The following is a 17,111-nucleotide window of genomic DNA, read 5'->3' on the forward strand; positions in this document are numbered from 1 at the left end:
TATTAAATAGGGAATCCTTTCCCCATTTCTTGTTTTTGTCAGGTTTGTCAAAGATCAGATACTTGTAGATATGTGGCATTATTTCTGACGGCTCTGTTCTGTTCCATTGATCTATATCTCTGTTTTGGTACCAGTACCATGCTGTTTTGGTTACTGTAGCCTTGTAGTATAGTTTGAAGTCAGGTAGTGTGATGCCTCCAGCTTTGTTCTTTTTGCTTAGGATTGACTTGGCGATGCGAGCTCTTTTTTGGTTCCATATGAACTTTAAAGTAGTTTTTTCCAATTCTGTGAAGAAAGTCATTGGTAGCTTGATGGGGATGGCATTGAATCTGTAAATTACCTTGGGAAGGATGGCCATTTTCATGATATTGATTCTTCCTACCCATGAGCATGGAATGTTCTTCCATTTGTTTGTATCCTCTTTTATTTCCTTGAGCAGTGGTTTGTAGTTCTCCTTGAAGAGGTCTTTCACATCCCTTGTAAGTTGGATTCCTAGGTATTTTATTCTCTTTGAAGCAATTGTGAATGGGAGTTCACTCATGATTTGGCTCTCTGTTTGTCTGTTATTGATGTATAAGAATGCTTGTGATTTTTGCACATTGATTTTGTATCCTGAGACTTTGCTGAAGTTGTTTATCAGCTTAAGGAGATTTTGGGCTGAGACAATGGGGTTTTCTAGATATACTATCATGTCATCTGCAAACAGGGACAATTTGATTTCCTCTTTTCCTAATTGAATACCCTTTATTTCCTTCTCCTGCCTAATTGCCCTGGCCAGAACTTCCAACACTATGTTGAATAGAAGTGGTGAGAGAGGGCATCCCTGTCTTGTGCCAGTTTTCAAAGGGAATGCTTCCAGTTTTTGCCCATTCAGTATGATATTGGCTGTGGGTTTGTCATAGATAGCTCTTATTATTTTGAGATACGTCCCATCAATTCCTAATTTATTGAGAGTTTTTAGCATGAAGGGTTGTTGAATTTTGTCAAAGGCCTTTTCTGCATCTATTGAGATAATCATGTGGTTTTTGTCTTTGGTTCTGTTTATATGCTGGATTACATTTATTGATTTGCGTATATTGAACCAGCCTTGCATCCCAGGGATGAAGCCCACTTGATCATGGTGGATAAGCTTTTTGATGTGCTGCTGGATTCTGTTTGCCAGTATTTTATTGAGGATTTTTGCATCAATGTTCATCAAGGATATTGGTCTAAAATTCTCTTTTTTTGTTGTGTCTCTGCCAGGCTTTGGTATCAGGATGATGCTGGCCTCATAAAATGAGTTAGGGAGGATTCCCTCTTTTTCTATTGATTGGAATAGTTTCAGAAGGAATGGTACCAGCTCCTCCTTGTACCTCTGGTAGAATTCGGCTGTGAATCCATCTGGACCTGGACTTTTTTTGGTTGGTAAGCTATTGATTATTGCCACAATTTCAGCTCCTGTTATTGGTCTATTCAGAGATTCAACTTCTTCCTGGTTTAGTCTTGGGAGGGTGTATGTGTTGAGGAATTTATCCATTTCTTCTAGATTTTCTAGTTTATTTGCATAGAGGTGTTTGTAATATTCTCTGATGGTAGTTTGTATTTCTGTGGGATCAGTGGTGATATCCCCTTTATCATTTTTTATTGCATCCATTTGATTCTTCTCTCTTTTTTTCTTTATTAATCTTGCTAGCGGTCTATCAATTTTGTTGATCCTTTCAAAAAACCAGCTCCTGGATTCATTAATTTTTTGAAGGGTTTTTTGTGTCTCTATTTCCTTCAGTTCTGCTCTGATTTTAGTTATTTCTTGCCTTCTGCTAGCTTTTGAATGTGTTTGCTCTTGCTTTTCTAGTTCTTTTGTGATGTTAGGGTGTCCATTTTGGATCTTTCCTGCTTTCTCTTGTGGGCATTTAGTGCTATAAATTTCCCTCTACACACTGCTTTGAATGCATCCCAGAGATTCTGGTATGTTGTGTCTTGGTTCTCGTTGGTTTCAAAGAACATCTTTATTTCTGCCTTCATTTCCTTATGTACCCAGTAGTCATTCAGGAGCAGGTTGTTCAGTTTCCACGTAGTTGAGCGGTTTTGAGTGAGATTCTTAATCCTGAGTTCTAGCTTGATTGCACTGTGATCTGAGAGACAGTTTGTTACAATTTCTGTTCTTTTACATTTATTGAGGAGAGCTTTACTTCCAAGTATATGGTCAATTTTGGAATAGGTGTGGTGTGGTGCTGAAAAAAATGTATAGTCTGTTGATTTGGGGTGGAGAGTTCTGTAGATGTCTATTAGGTCCGCTTGGTGCAGAGCTGAGTTCAATTCCTGGGTATCCTTGTTGACTTTCTGTCTCGTTGATCTGTCTAATGTTGATAGTGGGGTGTTAAAGTCTCCCATTATTAATGTGTGGGAGTCTAAGTCTCTTTGTAGGTCACTCAGGACTTGCTTTATGAATCTGGGTGCTCCTGTATTGGGTGCATATATATTTAGGATAGTTAGCTCTTCTGGGTGTTACGATTTCAACATGTGAGTGGGGCATGGTGGAAAGGGACACATTCAGACCATAGCAGGAAGAGACACCCATGATCAGCTCTCATGAGATGCCAGCTCCAGACACCACTGTTTGTGCAGTTCTAGAGGGAGATTGTAATTTGTTTCTCCAATCAAGTCAGATAAGTGCATTTTAAGCTTATGAAAATATTCTCGGTCACCTGTTGGGAGAAAGCTATTCCCCTTATTAACACATGATATTCAGAAAATGGAAGTTTTATTTTCTAGAGTCATTTGCATCAGTGTGCAAATATTTGGGGTTCTTACTCATGAATGTTTTTGTGATAACATTAAAAATGTTTCCTCTCCATCTGTAGCTATTATTCCTTTACGACTGTATTTATGTGATAAATAAGAAAAGCAAACATATAGCTAATATAAAAAACAACACTAAACTGTGTTTAAATAATCAGTGGATGCCATCAGCCCACTTTCAACAATGGGCAGCCTGTTTTCCAGTGCAGGAGAGCTGTAGGCAGCCAGGGGCCCCAGCTGGAATGGCATGAAGTTCAAACCCCTCTCTCACAAGGGCTGACAGCGGCACACAACCATGTGGTTCAACCAGCCAGCTAAAGATCCCATCACCCCGACCCCCGCACCTGGGCCCATCCAGCCCATAGTAAGGTGCCTCATGGTAAGGCATCACACCAAAGTAGGCAGGGTCTGCAGCTTGGAGGAGCTAAGGGTAGCTGGCATTCACAAGAAGCTGGGCCAAACCATTGGCATCTCTGTGAATCCAAGATGACAGAACAAGTCCACTGAGTCCCACAGGCCAACGCACGGCAGCTAAAGGTGCATGGGACCAAACTCATCCTCTCCCCAGGAAGCCCTCGGCCCCCAAGAAGGGAGACAGTTCAGCAGAAGAACAGAAATTGGCCACTAGGTTGACAGGACCCGTTATGCCCATCAGGAATGTCTACAGGAAGGAGAAAGCCTAAATCATCACCGAGGTGGAGAACTTCAAAGCCTTTGCTCCAAAGCCTTTGCTAGTCTCTGCAGGGCCTGTGCCAACACCTGGCTCTTCGGTATATGGAGAGCTGATGCAAGCTGCAGAACAGGATGTTGAGAAGAGAAAATAAATACCCGCCGGGGACTTTAAAAAAAAAGGGGGGCGGGCATACCCAGCCTTAAACTGAGAGAGACCTGAGACATTCAGGTATACATTTTGTGAACCTTGAAGGCCCCGGGGTAGGCTGCCCAGAAGGCTGGAGCATGCAGAGTAAAAACCCACGTTTCCCTCCTGCAAGCAGCCCCAGGCAAGTGTATACAAATAGCACATGGTGGATGTCCTTTTCCCTGCCGTTCACATTTTCCATACAGCTAACCCTCAAAAGTAGGAAAAGGGTGAATGCAGCACTTTTGCGTATATCCCTGTCCAGCGTACAGAATACACCAGTGCTGAACCTGGTTGGGAGGCTTCTGCTGCTTGAGAGCACCTGAGGATGGGAAGCTCATTGGTGGCAGTGTTATGGGATCTCTGGGGTGTTGATTTTGCTGGTGTGTCTCCCAGAAACCTCTGTGGCCGCGGCACTTTGCCCAAGTTCTTGTTCTTTTCCTGTATCATATGCAGACAAGTGAAGGGTGAAGAAGAGTTTTATTTAGTGTTCGAACAGCTCAGAGGAGTGGGTAGCTCCTCACTGTAGGCTGGTTGCCCATGGAGTGTTCAGTCCTCAGCAGACAGGAGGGCCTGGAGAGGGTAGCTCCTCTCCACAGGCAAGTCATTTGGATGTCTCTGCAGGTCTCTGAAACTCTCACAGCAGAGAAAATAGCTTCTCTCTGCCAGCAGATCTCCAAAGCTCTCCGTGGAGAGAGTACTATTCTCTCTCCAGCTGGTCGTCTGTACAGTAGTCTCTCTGCCCTCTTTGCTTTCTGGTCGTCCTCTGGCCTGCTCTGGCTGGTCTCGGGACTTTTATAGACCTTAGAGGGGAAGAAGTGCGTGCCGATTGGTCCATGGGTGGCCATAGGCAGGTCCAGAAGAGGCACCACGATCCCCCACTCAGGTCCGCAGGACTGGCAGCCCAGACTTCAAGGCCCTCCCTGGCCTGAAAGTGGGACCTTTCCACAAAAACATATGTAACATTTTCAATTTTTTATGTCATCTGTAAATTGTTACAACAAATCCAGGTAGACTGCAGTATATAGAGACTGCATAGTGTGAATTCTAAAGTTAAGAAAAAAACAATAAAATAAATGCCAAAAGACAAAGATTTATACTGAAAAAATCAATAGAGGTCATAAAATAAAATACCAAACAATTTTGATTAGTCCAACAGGATGCAAATAGGAGGAATTGTGTTTTTTGAAAAGGGTACAGATACGTAGAAAACAAAAAGCAAATGTTAGATTTAAATCTTACCAGAGAGATAGCTATAATGACTACAAACAGAATAAACACTTCAATTAAAAAGAAGAGATTGACAAACAACTCACTTTAAAAATAAAGAATTGATAGGGCAGTAAAGTAATAGACAAAAATACAACTTGCAAAAAGATATTCCATGTGCATGGATACACAAAGATAGCAGGGTTAGCCATACTTGTATCAGACAAAATAGTCTTTAGGTCAAAAACTGTAAAAAGAGATGAAGAAAGTCATTATGTAATAATATTTCAATACATTAAGAGGATATAACAATTATAAATACATATGCACCCAAAATTAGAGCACCTAAATATATAAAGCAAATTTAAAATAATTTAAAGGGAGAGATAAACTAAAATGCAATTGTAGGAGATGACTTTAATACTTTTTTTTTTTACTTTTTGTTTAGAAACAGGGTTTCGCTCTGTTGCCTGGGCTAGAGTGAAGTGACACAATCATAGCTCACTGTAACCTTGAACTCCTGAGCTCAAGCAATCCTCCTGCCTCCAGCCTCCTAAATAGCTAGGACTACAGGCATGTGCCACCACCATGCCTGGCAATTTTTTTTTTTTTTTTTTGTAGAGATGGGGTCTAGATATGTTGTGCAGGCTGGTCAACTTGAACTCCTGGCCTCAAGCAATCCTCCCTCCTAGGCTTCCCAAAGTATTGGGATTACAGGTGTGAACCACCAGCATGAGCCTGGCCAATATTTCACTTTCAACAAGGAATAGAACATCCAGACAGAAAATCAAAAAGGAAATATTGGCCTTCAAACCAAGTTGACCTCATAGATGTATACAGAACATTTCATCCAACAGCAACAGAATACACATTCTTTTCTGGAGCACATGGAACATTTTGCAGGATAGATTCTATGTTACAGCACAACATAAGTTAAGAAAACTGAAATTATATCAAGTGTCTGTTCTAATCACAATGGTATGAAACTAGAAAATAATAACAGGAGAAATCTTGCAAAATGCACAAATATGTGGAAATTAAACAACCTGCTCCTGAATAACAATGAGCCAAAGAAGAAATCACAGAGGAAACAAAAAATATCTTGGGACAAATAAAAATGAAAATATAACACAATATGAAAATGGAAAAATCACAAGAAGCAACCTAACTTTACATCTCAAGCAACTAGGGAAAGAACAAACTAAAACCCCAAGTGAGCAGAATAAAAGAAACAATAAAGATCAGTGCAGAAATAAGTGAAATTGAGACTAGAAAAACAGCAGAAAAAATCAATACAATTGAGAATTTGATTTTTTGAAAAGATAAGCAAAATTCACAAACCTTTCCCTAAGGTATAAAAAAAGACAGAAGACTCAAATAAAATCAGAAATGAAAGAGGAAACACTACAATTGATACCACAGAAGTAAAAAAAGATCATAAAAAACTACTATGAACAGCAACCAATCAGATAATCTAGAAGAAATGGATAAATTCCTAGCAACATATAATATACCAAGTATGAATCATTAAGAAATAGAAAATACAGGCTGGGCATGGTGGCTCACGCCTGTAATTCCAGCACTTTGGAAGGCCAAGGTGAGCGGATCATTTGAGGTCAGAATTTTAAGACCAGCCTGACCAACATGGCGAAACCTCATCTCTACTAAAAATACAAAAATTAGCCGGTGTCCGGGCACATGCCCTAATCCCAGCTTCTTGGGAGGCCAAGGAACGAGAATTGCTTGAACCCGGGAGGCAGAGGTTGCATAGCCAAGATTGCACCACTGCACTCCAGCTTGGGCAACAGAGCAAGACTCTGTCTCAGAAAGAGAGAAAGGAAATAAGGAAAGAAAGGAAGAAGAAGGAAGGGAAGAAAGAAAATGTAAAAAGTATAAATGAGTAAGGAGATTGAATTAGTAATAAGTCTCCCACCAAAGACAAGCTCAAAAACTGATGGCTTCACTGATGAATTCTGCAAAACATTTAAGGAGAATACCAGTATCTCTGAAGATCTTCCAAAAAATTGAAGTGGAGATAGAATTTCCAAACTTGACTTCATGAGACCAGCATTACTCTAATACCAAAGCCAGACAAAGACACTATTAAAAAAACTACAGGCCAATATCTCCAATGAACATAGATGCACCAATTCTCAATAAATACCAGCAAATCAAACTCAACAACACATCAAAAACATCATATGAACAAGTGGGAATTATCCCTGGGATGGACAAAACAATCCATATGATACCCCACATTAACAAAATGAAAAATAAAAACCACATGACTATCTCCATTGATGCATAAAAACTATTTGACAAAATTTAACATTCATGTTTTCTTCAAAAAAGCTCTCAACAAAATTGGTACAGAAGAAAACTTCCTAAACATAGAAAGGTCATTCATGAAAAGCCCACAGCTAGTACCACAATGAGGAAATACCGAACTATTTTACTCTAAGAGCCAGTGCAAGGCAAAGATGCCCCCTCTCAACACAGAACTGAAAGTTCTAGCAAGCCCCGTCGGGAAAAAGAAAGAAAAACATTTAAGTTCAAAAGGAAAAATTAGATTATTCCTACTTGCAGAGCACGCATTACTTTATATGTACAAAAAAGACACCAATAGAAAAAGTTAAAACCAATGAATTCCCTAACATTGCAGGGAAAAACACCAACATACAAAAAGCAATAGCTTTTCCATACATTAACTATCTGAAAAAGCAATCAAGAAAACACCACTTGCAATGGCATTAAAAAAACTTAAAAATAAACTTAACCAAGAAAATGAAGTATCTGCACACTGACAACTCTAATACATTAACGAATTAAACTGAAGACACAAATAAGTAAAAAGATATCCCACGGACATCATGACAATTGACGTGTGAAGAAAAATTTTATTTAGTGTTAGAACAGCTCAGAGCAGTGGGTAGCTGCTCCTTGTAGGCTGCCTACCCATGGTGTGCTCAGCTCTCAGCAGAGAAGAGGTCCTGGAGAGGTTAACTCCTCTCCACAAGTCAGTCATTCAGATATCTCTACAAGTCTCCGAAGCTCTCAGCAAAGACAGCAGCTCCTCTCTGCTGGAAAGTGTCCGCGGCGGTCAGTGGAGACAGTACTCTTCTTTCCAGCTGGTCGTCCGTCCGGCACTCTCTCTGCCATCTTCGCTGGCTGGTCGTCCTTCCGCCTGCTTTGGCTAGTCCCCGTGCTTTTATAGACCTTAGAGGGGAGGACGTGCTTGCCGATTGGCCCATGCGTGGCCATGGGCGGGGCCAGAAGAGGCACCACGAGTCCCCACTCAGGTCCGCAGGACTGGCAGCCCAGCCTTCCAGGCCCGCCCTGACCTGAAAGATGGACCTTTACTGGGGACCTTCCCCCTTCCGCCAAGGACTCCGTCTGCCTCCTGTGGTCATTCAAGGCCCCCAGGGCTCGGCCCCAAATCCGAATCCCTCCAAGATCAGAGCAGTCGCCAGGAGCGGAGAGAGGCCAGGTAGTGGGAGCAGACGCCCCAGAGCCTACAGGGACAGAAGCGGGGAAGGGAGGGGTCCTTTCTGGGGCCCCCGAGGGTGCAGGCTGCAGAGATGCCCGGGTCCTGCAGGTAAGAAGGCAGCTGCAGCGCCTAGGAGGGCAGACGCAGCCGCACCCCTGAAGGCAGACCCTGTCTGCTCCCCGCCTTCCCCCAAGAGCACGGTGGGGGGCTCGGATCCACAGGTGCAGTTTGGGCTGCTATAGCCCCGCCCTCCTGCCTGCTCCACAGAGCAGGAGACCTGGGTCTGCGTCTGCAGTTTGGGCGCCGGGAGCTCCAGTCCCAACTCAGAAAGGACAGGGCTCCCACCAGCTCCCTATAGTGTGCAGCCCCAGCCGCGCCTCCCTGCTGCAGCCGGCATATTGGCAACAGCCACTGCCATCAGCAGAGTGGGGGAAAGACCTCCTCAGCCAAGCGGGCATCAAGTTATCCCCAGCTCGCCAGGGAATCTCAATGGGAAGACAATGATTCCCCAAGAATTGGGCATTCCTGCACATTTTTGGTGGGCTTATAAATTGGTGCAGCCACTTAGTGGTCAATTTTGGTATTATCTACCAATTTATAAATGTGAACATCCTTTGACCCAATAATTCCACTCCCAGGAATCTGTTCTACAGAAATACTTGCATTAGCACCTAAAGACATAAGATATTCAATGCGTCAGTATGTACGCAGAGGTTGAAAACCATCTACCTGCTACCAGGGGAACAGATATAGTTTATTCATACTATGGGGTACTATAGCACTGTAAATTTTATGGTACACATAAATTTTTACAGGGAGCATGTATTGCTTTGCAATTAAAAAGGAAATGAGGTGGCTACACCCTCCCCAAGTCCTCCTTATTCCTCAGCTCCCTCAGCTGTGCTTTGGCTGAACCCCCAGCCTCTTTTCCATGCCATTTGTGTCAGGACATTCCCATGCACTCCCCACCCGGCAGATGGCCTGGGAAGGAGGCAGCCAGATAGCTCAACATGCCTCGCTTCCCAGGTAATCTGACCCACGGGAAACACAGGCTGGCACTGGGGAGGGTTGGGCGGGCTCTCTCCAAGGTCTTCATCTCCCAGTTTTCTCTTCCTCTGGGCAGGTTGTCCAGCCCATCAGAACAAGATACCAAGCTCCTCTTCTTGCAGGCATCCCCCAAAGTTCCATGTGATTCTTCTAGGGGCAGCTTGGGGAGTGGCAAGTACTCCTACTCCATCCCCATGGAGGGCAGGGAATCACCTCTTTCCAGGAGCACCATGCCCAGGGCCATGGTGACTCCCTCTCCAGCCTACTTCCCACCCCCAACCCCTCCCAAAGAAATGAGCTCCTCTTTGGACCAATTTTTAATTTCACATTTATTTCTTTTATTTATATTTTATGGTCAGTGCAAACAATTCCATAAAGTAAAAACTTATGAAGAATCAAAGCATGATTATTTAAATTCAAAATAGACAGTCGATGCAAAATAATACAAGTATAAAAGTGGCTTCATTTGCACACACAGCAGCATGCGTTTCAATACATATGTCCAAGAATGGCGAATGGTTGTTGTTTATTCTCTTGAAGACTGTGACAACATCAGATACTACAATGAATCTGTGTTCACGTCAGCCAAAATTTGTTTCTAAAAATACTTTTTCACATTTAAACTACTGTCAAGATATGCTTTCCAGAATTAAGCCTCTAGTTTCTAACATTTAATAACTGATACAAAGCTGGCTATAGTGGCTCATGCCATAATCCCAACACTTTGGGAGGCTGAGGTGGGAGGATCACTGGAGGCCAGGAGTTCAAGACCAACCTGGGCAACAAAGCAAGACCCCCATCTCTGTAAAAATAAATAAATAATTTTTTTAAATAAATAAAAACTGATCTAGAAAGTGTTCCAAATGTAACTCTTCTGGTTATTAAAGGTTAAAAAATAAGTATTTTCAAAAGTAATTTAAAATAATTGTTTCAAGTTTAATAATGCTGGTGCTCTTCCACCCTAACTCCAGGATGGCAGCCTTTGGTTTGGAATCTGTAGGCCAGGGCCAGGCCTCCCAACAGCTCCACTTCCTTTCTTCTTCCTTCCCAGGATCTTTGTCTACCCTGGTTCCAGGCAGTGCAGTGTCTGGGAATTGTGCTGCTTCCAAGGCCCAGAATTCAGTCCATCAGGGGCCAAGGCTCAGGGGGTCCTCCACACTGATGAGACTTAGGGGGCTCCTCCTCTAGCCAGCGGACCCCTGAGTACCGGCTGCCACAGTCCACATCAGGCTGAGGACCTCTCACCTCTGTTCCCAGTAACAATTCGAAGATTTTATAGACAAAGGTCCAAAACCATGTCATTGCTGGGGCCCCACGCAGTGGCGGCTGTGGCTGCCTCCCTGAGATGTTCTCCAGTCCTCCCGTGGAGTGTGGCCTTGGAAAAGAGCTGGTCAGCAGGGGCCCTGGGGGAGCCCTGGAACTGGGAAACAGGGAAGCAACAGGTGAGCTGGGCAGCACTGGCATTGGCTGGGTCTTTGTTGGGCCCGAGACTGGTTTTGGAAGGGTGAACCCCACACGAGCTGGAGCCCAACTGTCATTTATTACTAACCTGAGAGCTCATTGTAGGGCCAGAGACTTAGTGCATCTGACCACAGCTTTTAACTGTCACCTTCCTGCTGAACAAGTTGCTCTCAGTGTGTCGGAGAAGCAGGAGGATGAACGGAGATCATGAAACTCAGCAAGGTCAGTGCAGAGAAAACGCTGAAGTATAATTAGGTTTCTCTGTTGACCGTCATGGGAGGGAGACTCTGGCATAGTAAAAAGGCATCCTAGACTTCTGATTTTTGCTCTGCCATATGAAGAGCTCAGTGGCATCACTCCCACACTTACAAGAAACCAACTGAACAAACTAAAATACAATAGCTCCTTATGAATCACAGGGCAAACTGCTGCCCTGAAAACTGAAGAGAGAGAGGCTGATACAGAACATCACAGCTCACCACGAGCAGAAGTCTGAGAGGAGAAGCCTGCCCTGGAGCCAGAACAAGCAGGAACAACTAGACTGAAATAAACCAGCTGCTGGAGGCAGAGGCTGGACGAGTTAGAGTTAAAAACCCCAGCCTTGAGGGCTCCCACACTTTCTTGAGTTTTATCTCCAGGAGCCCCAGCAGGTCCCTCCTGTGAAGATTGGAAGGAAATCTCATGCCTCCAGCCAGGACAGAGGAAAAACAACCATTTGGAAATGCAGCAGAGCATTCTGTTCTCCTCTAGTTCCCTGCAACAAAGGCTGGCACACGTGGGAGTCTAGATGAAAGCCTGACCTGACCCAGGGAGGGTCGATGACCCAACGCTAGCGCCTCTAGCCACCCTGTCACATCTAAGTGGGAGGGGAGCTGAGCAGCACTTGCGGAGGTCATACAGCAAGAGCAAAGACCACAGAACCACTGAGACCCAATCATAGATGAGGGAATACTCCCCTCCCCACCTCCACGGCAGCAGGACCCCTGTACAGCAATGGGGGATCACCGTGAGAGAACTGCAAGGCTCAGACTATTTCAGAAGGGCTTTCCAGAGGAGGCAAATGCAGCACTAGAGGAAACTGAAGCCTCAGACACCTACAGCTACAGCAAATAGTAAACACAGCATAATTCTCCTAGCGAGATAAACACCAACCATCTCCCTAAAGCCAATATATCTAAGTTCCTATTACCCAATACATCATGTCTGGTTTTCAACAAAAATGTACAAGGCATGCTAAAGGGCAACAGAAAACAATCTAAAGGGGAAAAGAAAGCAGGAGAACCAGATTCAGATATGGCAATAATTTTGGAATTATCAGAACAGGCACTTAAAATAAGTATGATCAACGTGCTAAGGATGATAATGAAAAAAGCAGACAATATAAAGAACAATGGATAATATAAGTAGAAAGATTGAAACTCTGAGAAAGAATAAAATAAAAAGAGGCTCGCTGCAGTGGTGCACACCTGTAATCCCAACACTTTGGGAAGCTTGAGTCCAGGAGTTCGAGACCAGCCTAGGCCACAAAGTGAGACCTTGTTTCTATTAAAAAAGAAAAAAAAATGCTAGGTGTGGTGGTTCACACCTCTAATCCCAGCACTTTGGGAGGCTGAGGTGGGTGTATCACCTGAGGTCAGGAGTTCAAGACCAGCCTGGCCAACCTGGTGAAACCCCGTCTCTACTAAAAATACAAAAATTAGCTGGGCATGGTGGCGGGTTCCTGTAATCCCAGCTACTCGGGAGAATGAGGCAAGATAATCACTTGAACCTGGAAGGCAGAGGTTGCAGTGAGGCGAGATCGCATGATTACACTCCAGCCTGGGCAACAGAGCAAGACTCCACCTCAAAAAAGGAAAAAAAAATAATTTTCAAAAATATATTTTTTTAATTTTTAAAAGAAACACTAGAAATGAAAACCCCATAACAGAAATGCAGAATGCCTTTAATGGACTTAGTTGTAGCCTGGGTATAGCTGAGGAAAGAATCTCTGAACTTAAGAATATCTCAAAAGAGAATTTGCTACAGAGAATATTGAAGGGGGTGGGTCGCCCCTCCACACCTGTGGGTGTTTCTCGTTAGGTGGAACGAGAGACTTGGAAAAGAAAAAGACACAGAGACAAAGTATAGAGAAAGAAATAAGGGGACCCAGGGGACCAGCGTTCAGCATATGGAGGATCCCACTGGCTTCTGAGTTCCCTTAGTATTTATTGATTATTTGTCGGTGTTTTTCAGAGAGGGGGATGTGTCATGGTCACAAGACAATAGTGGGGAGAGGGTCAGCAGACAAACACATGAACAAAGGTCTTTGCATCATAGCCAAGGTAAAGAATCAAGTGCTGTGCTTTAGATATGCATGGACATCTCAATGCTTTGTTAAGCAGTATTGCTGCCCGCATGTCTCACCTCCAGCCCTAAGGCGGTTTTTCCCTATCTCAGTAGATGGAACATACAATTGGGTTTTATACCGAGACATTCCATTGCCCAGGGATGGGCAGGAGACAGATGCCTTCCTCTTGTCTCAACTGCAAGAGGCATGCCTTCCTCTTATACTAATCCTCCTCAGCACAGACCCTTTACTGGTGTCGGGCTGGGGGATGGTCAGGTCTTTCCCTTCCCACGAGGCCATATTTCAGACTATCACATGGGGAGAAACCTTGGACAATACCTGGCTTTCCTAGGCAGAGGTCCCTGCGGCCTTCTGCAGTTTTTGTGTCCCTGGGTACTTGAGATTAGGGAGTGGTGATGACTCTTAAGGAGCATGCTGCCTTCAAGCATTTGTTTAACAAAGCACATCTTGCACAACCCTTAATCCATTTAACCCTGAGTTTGACACAGCACATGTTTCAGAGAGCACGGGGTTGGGGGTAAGGTCACAGATTAACAGCATCTCAAGGCAGAAGAATTTTTCTTAATACAGAACAAAATGCAGTCTCTTATGTCTACTTCTTTCTATACAGACATATTAACAATCTGAGCTCTCTTGCTTTTCCCCACAGAATATCTCAATAGAAACTTCCCAAACTGAAATACAAGAAAACAGTGGGAAAAAAGCCAGAACAGCACCAGGTGTCATTGCTCACGCCTGTTATCCCAACATTTTGGGAGGCCGAGGCAGGAGGATTGCTTGAGTTTGAGACCAACCTGGGAAACATAATGAGACCCTGTCTCTACAAAAAGTAAAAAAATAGCCAGTCATGATGGCACATGCCTGTGGTCCCAGATATTTGGACGGCTGAGCTGGGAGGGTCAGTTGAGCCCAGGAGGTCCAGGCTGCAGTGAGTCATGTTTGTACCAGTGCACTCCAATCTGGGCAATAGAGAAAGACGGGACGAGGAAAGAGGGAAGGGAAGGGGAGGGGAAGGGAAGGGAGGGGAGGGGAGGGGAGGGATTTGAAGTAATAATGGCTACAAATTTCCCACAATTAGTGTCAGACACCAAACTACAGATCCAGGAAGATCAGAGAATACTAAGTAGAATAAAAAACAAAAAGGCTTTACCTAGATATATCATAATCAAAACCAAGGACAAAAAGGGAAACCATGAAAGAAGCTGAAAAGGTGCAGGAAGATTGTTGGCGGGGGAATGCCCTACTGGTAGAAGAACAAGGATAAGAATTATATCAGAATTCCTATCATAAACCACACAAACAACAAGTGAGTAGTGAAATATTTAAGTGTTAAAAGAAAAAAAAATGCCACCCTAGAAACCTATATTCAGTGAAATTATTCTTCAAAAGTGATGGAGAAAGTAGGATTTATCCTTGGGATGCAAGGTTAGTCTAACATACGCAAATCGATCAATGTGATACATCACATCAACAGAATAAAAGAGAAATAAATACCAAATCATCTCCATAGATGCAGAAAAAGATTTGATTCCGTACAAGGCAAGGATCCACACTTGCCACTTCTAGTTAATAAGCACAAGAAATAAAAGGCATCCAAATTGGAAAGGAATGTCAGTGTGATGTCTCACACCTGTAATCCCAGCACTTCGGGAAGCTAAGGTGGGCAGATTGCTTGAGCCCAGGAGTTTGAGACCAGCCTAGGCAACATGATGAAACCCTGTCTCTACAAAAAAATTCAAAAACTAGCTGGGCATAGTGGCACATGCCTGTAGTCCCAGCTACTCAGGAGGCTGAAGTGGGAGGATCACTTGAGCCCAGGAGGCAGAGGTTGCAGTGAGCCAACATTATGCCACTGTACTCCATCCTGGGCAACAGAGCAAGACCTTTTCTCAAAAAACAAACAAACAAACAAAACAATCAAACAAATAGGCAAGGAAGAATTAAGTTATCCCTGTTGGTAGATGACATATTCTATATGTAGAAAACCCTAGGGACATCATTAAAAAATGGTTAGAACTAATAAATAAATTCAGTCGACTTGCAGGCTACAAAAATCAACATAAAAAATCAACAGCATTTCTTTCTTTTTTTTTTTTTTTTGAGACACAGTCTCACTCTGTTGCCCAGGCTGGAGTGCAGTGGTACAATCTTGGCTCACTGCAACCTCCACCTCCTGGGTTCAAGCGATTCTCCTGCCTCAGCCTCCTGAGTAGGTGGGATTACAGGTGAGCACCGCCCAGTTAATTTTTGTATTTTCAGTACTGACAGGGTTTCACCACGTTGGTCAGGCTGGTCTTGAACTCCTGACCTCATGATCCACCCGCCTTGGCCTCCCAAAGTGCTGGGATTACAGGCGTGAGCCACTGCACCCAGCAGAAATCAAGAGCATTTCTATTTATTAACAATAAACTGTCAAAAAAGGAAATCAAGCCATTTACAATAGCTATCCCCCAAAATATGTAAAAATAAATTTTCCCAAGGAAGTGAAAGATTTGTACATAACTATATAACATTGATGAAATAAAGACTACAGAAATAAAAAGATACCCCGTGCTCATGAATTAGAAGAATATTGTGAAAATTATACTACCCAAAGCAATCCACAGATTCAATATAATTCATATGCAATTCCAATAACATTCTTCACAGAAATAGAAAAAAAAATCCTAAAATTCATATGGAACCACAAAAGACCCCAAATAACCAAAGGAATCTTAAACAAAAGAACAAAGCTAGAGGCATCACACTACCTGACTTCAAAACATACTACAAAGCTGTAGTAATTAAAACAGCATGGTACTGGCATAAAACCAGACATATTGAACTGACTAGAGAGCCTTGAAATAAGTTTTATGTATTTACAGTCAGTTGGTTCTCAACAAAGATGCCAAGAACTGACAATGGGGAAAGGACAATCTCTTCAATAAATGAAGTTGAAACAACTGTATATTCATGTGCAAAAGAATGAGATTAGACTTTATCTCTCACCATATACAAAAATCAACTCAAAATGGATTAAAGATCTAAATTAGAACAGTGGTTACCAGGGGCTGAGATGTGGGAGAAAATTGGGAGACATTGGTCAAAGGGTGCAAACTTGCCGTTATATAAAATAAACAATCTAGATATCTAACAGACTGTATGAAGACTACAGTTAATAATATTGTATACTGAAATTTTGCTAAGAGTAGATTTTAGATGCTCCTACCATACAAAATGTAACTATGTAAAGTGATGGATGGGTTCATTTGCTTTAGTAAATCATTTCACTATGTTTGTATATATGAAAACATCATGTTGTATGCCTGAAATATATGCAATAGAAAATAAATAAAAATTTTTGGAAAATGAAGGAGAATTAAGGGCTTTCTCGGACAAACAAAAACCAGACAAACAAAAACTGAGGGAATTTGTTGCCGGTAGACCTGTATTGTAAGAAGTGTTAAAGTTCTTCAGAGAGAAGGAAAATGTTATATTTCTGAAACTTAGAGCTACATAAAGAAGGGAAGAGTGTTAGATAAAGAATAAATGAAGGTAAAAGAAAACCTTAATTTTTCTTATTATTAATTGACCTAATAGATAACTTCAAAATAATAATAGCAAAAATGTTCTGGGTAAATATAGCTTATGGCTAAGTTAAATGAATGATAGCAATGTGAATGCTTCTGTTATAAAGTACCCACACTACCCATGAAGTAGACTTGAGAATGGATTTAAATTACTTATAAACTAGCCAGGTGCAGTGGCTCATGCCTGTAATCTCAGCAATTTGGGAGGCCAAAGCACAAAAGCTGCATGAGCCCAGGAGTTTGAGACCATCCTGGGCAACATAATGAGATCCCATCTGTACAAAAATTGTTTTAAAAAAATTAGCTGGGCATGGTGGTGCATACCTTAGTCTCAGCTACTTGAGGGGCTGAGGT

This window comes from Pongo pygmaeus, chromosome 4 (assembly GCF_028885625.2).
Source record: "Pongo pygmaeus isolate AG05252 chromosome 4, NHGRI_mPonPyg2-v2.0_pri, whole genome shotgun sequence".
Taxonomy (NCBI): Eukaryota; Metazoa; Chordata; class Mammalia; order Primates; family Hominidae; genus Pongo; species Pongo pygmaeus.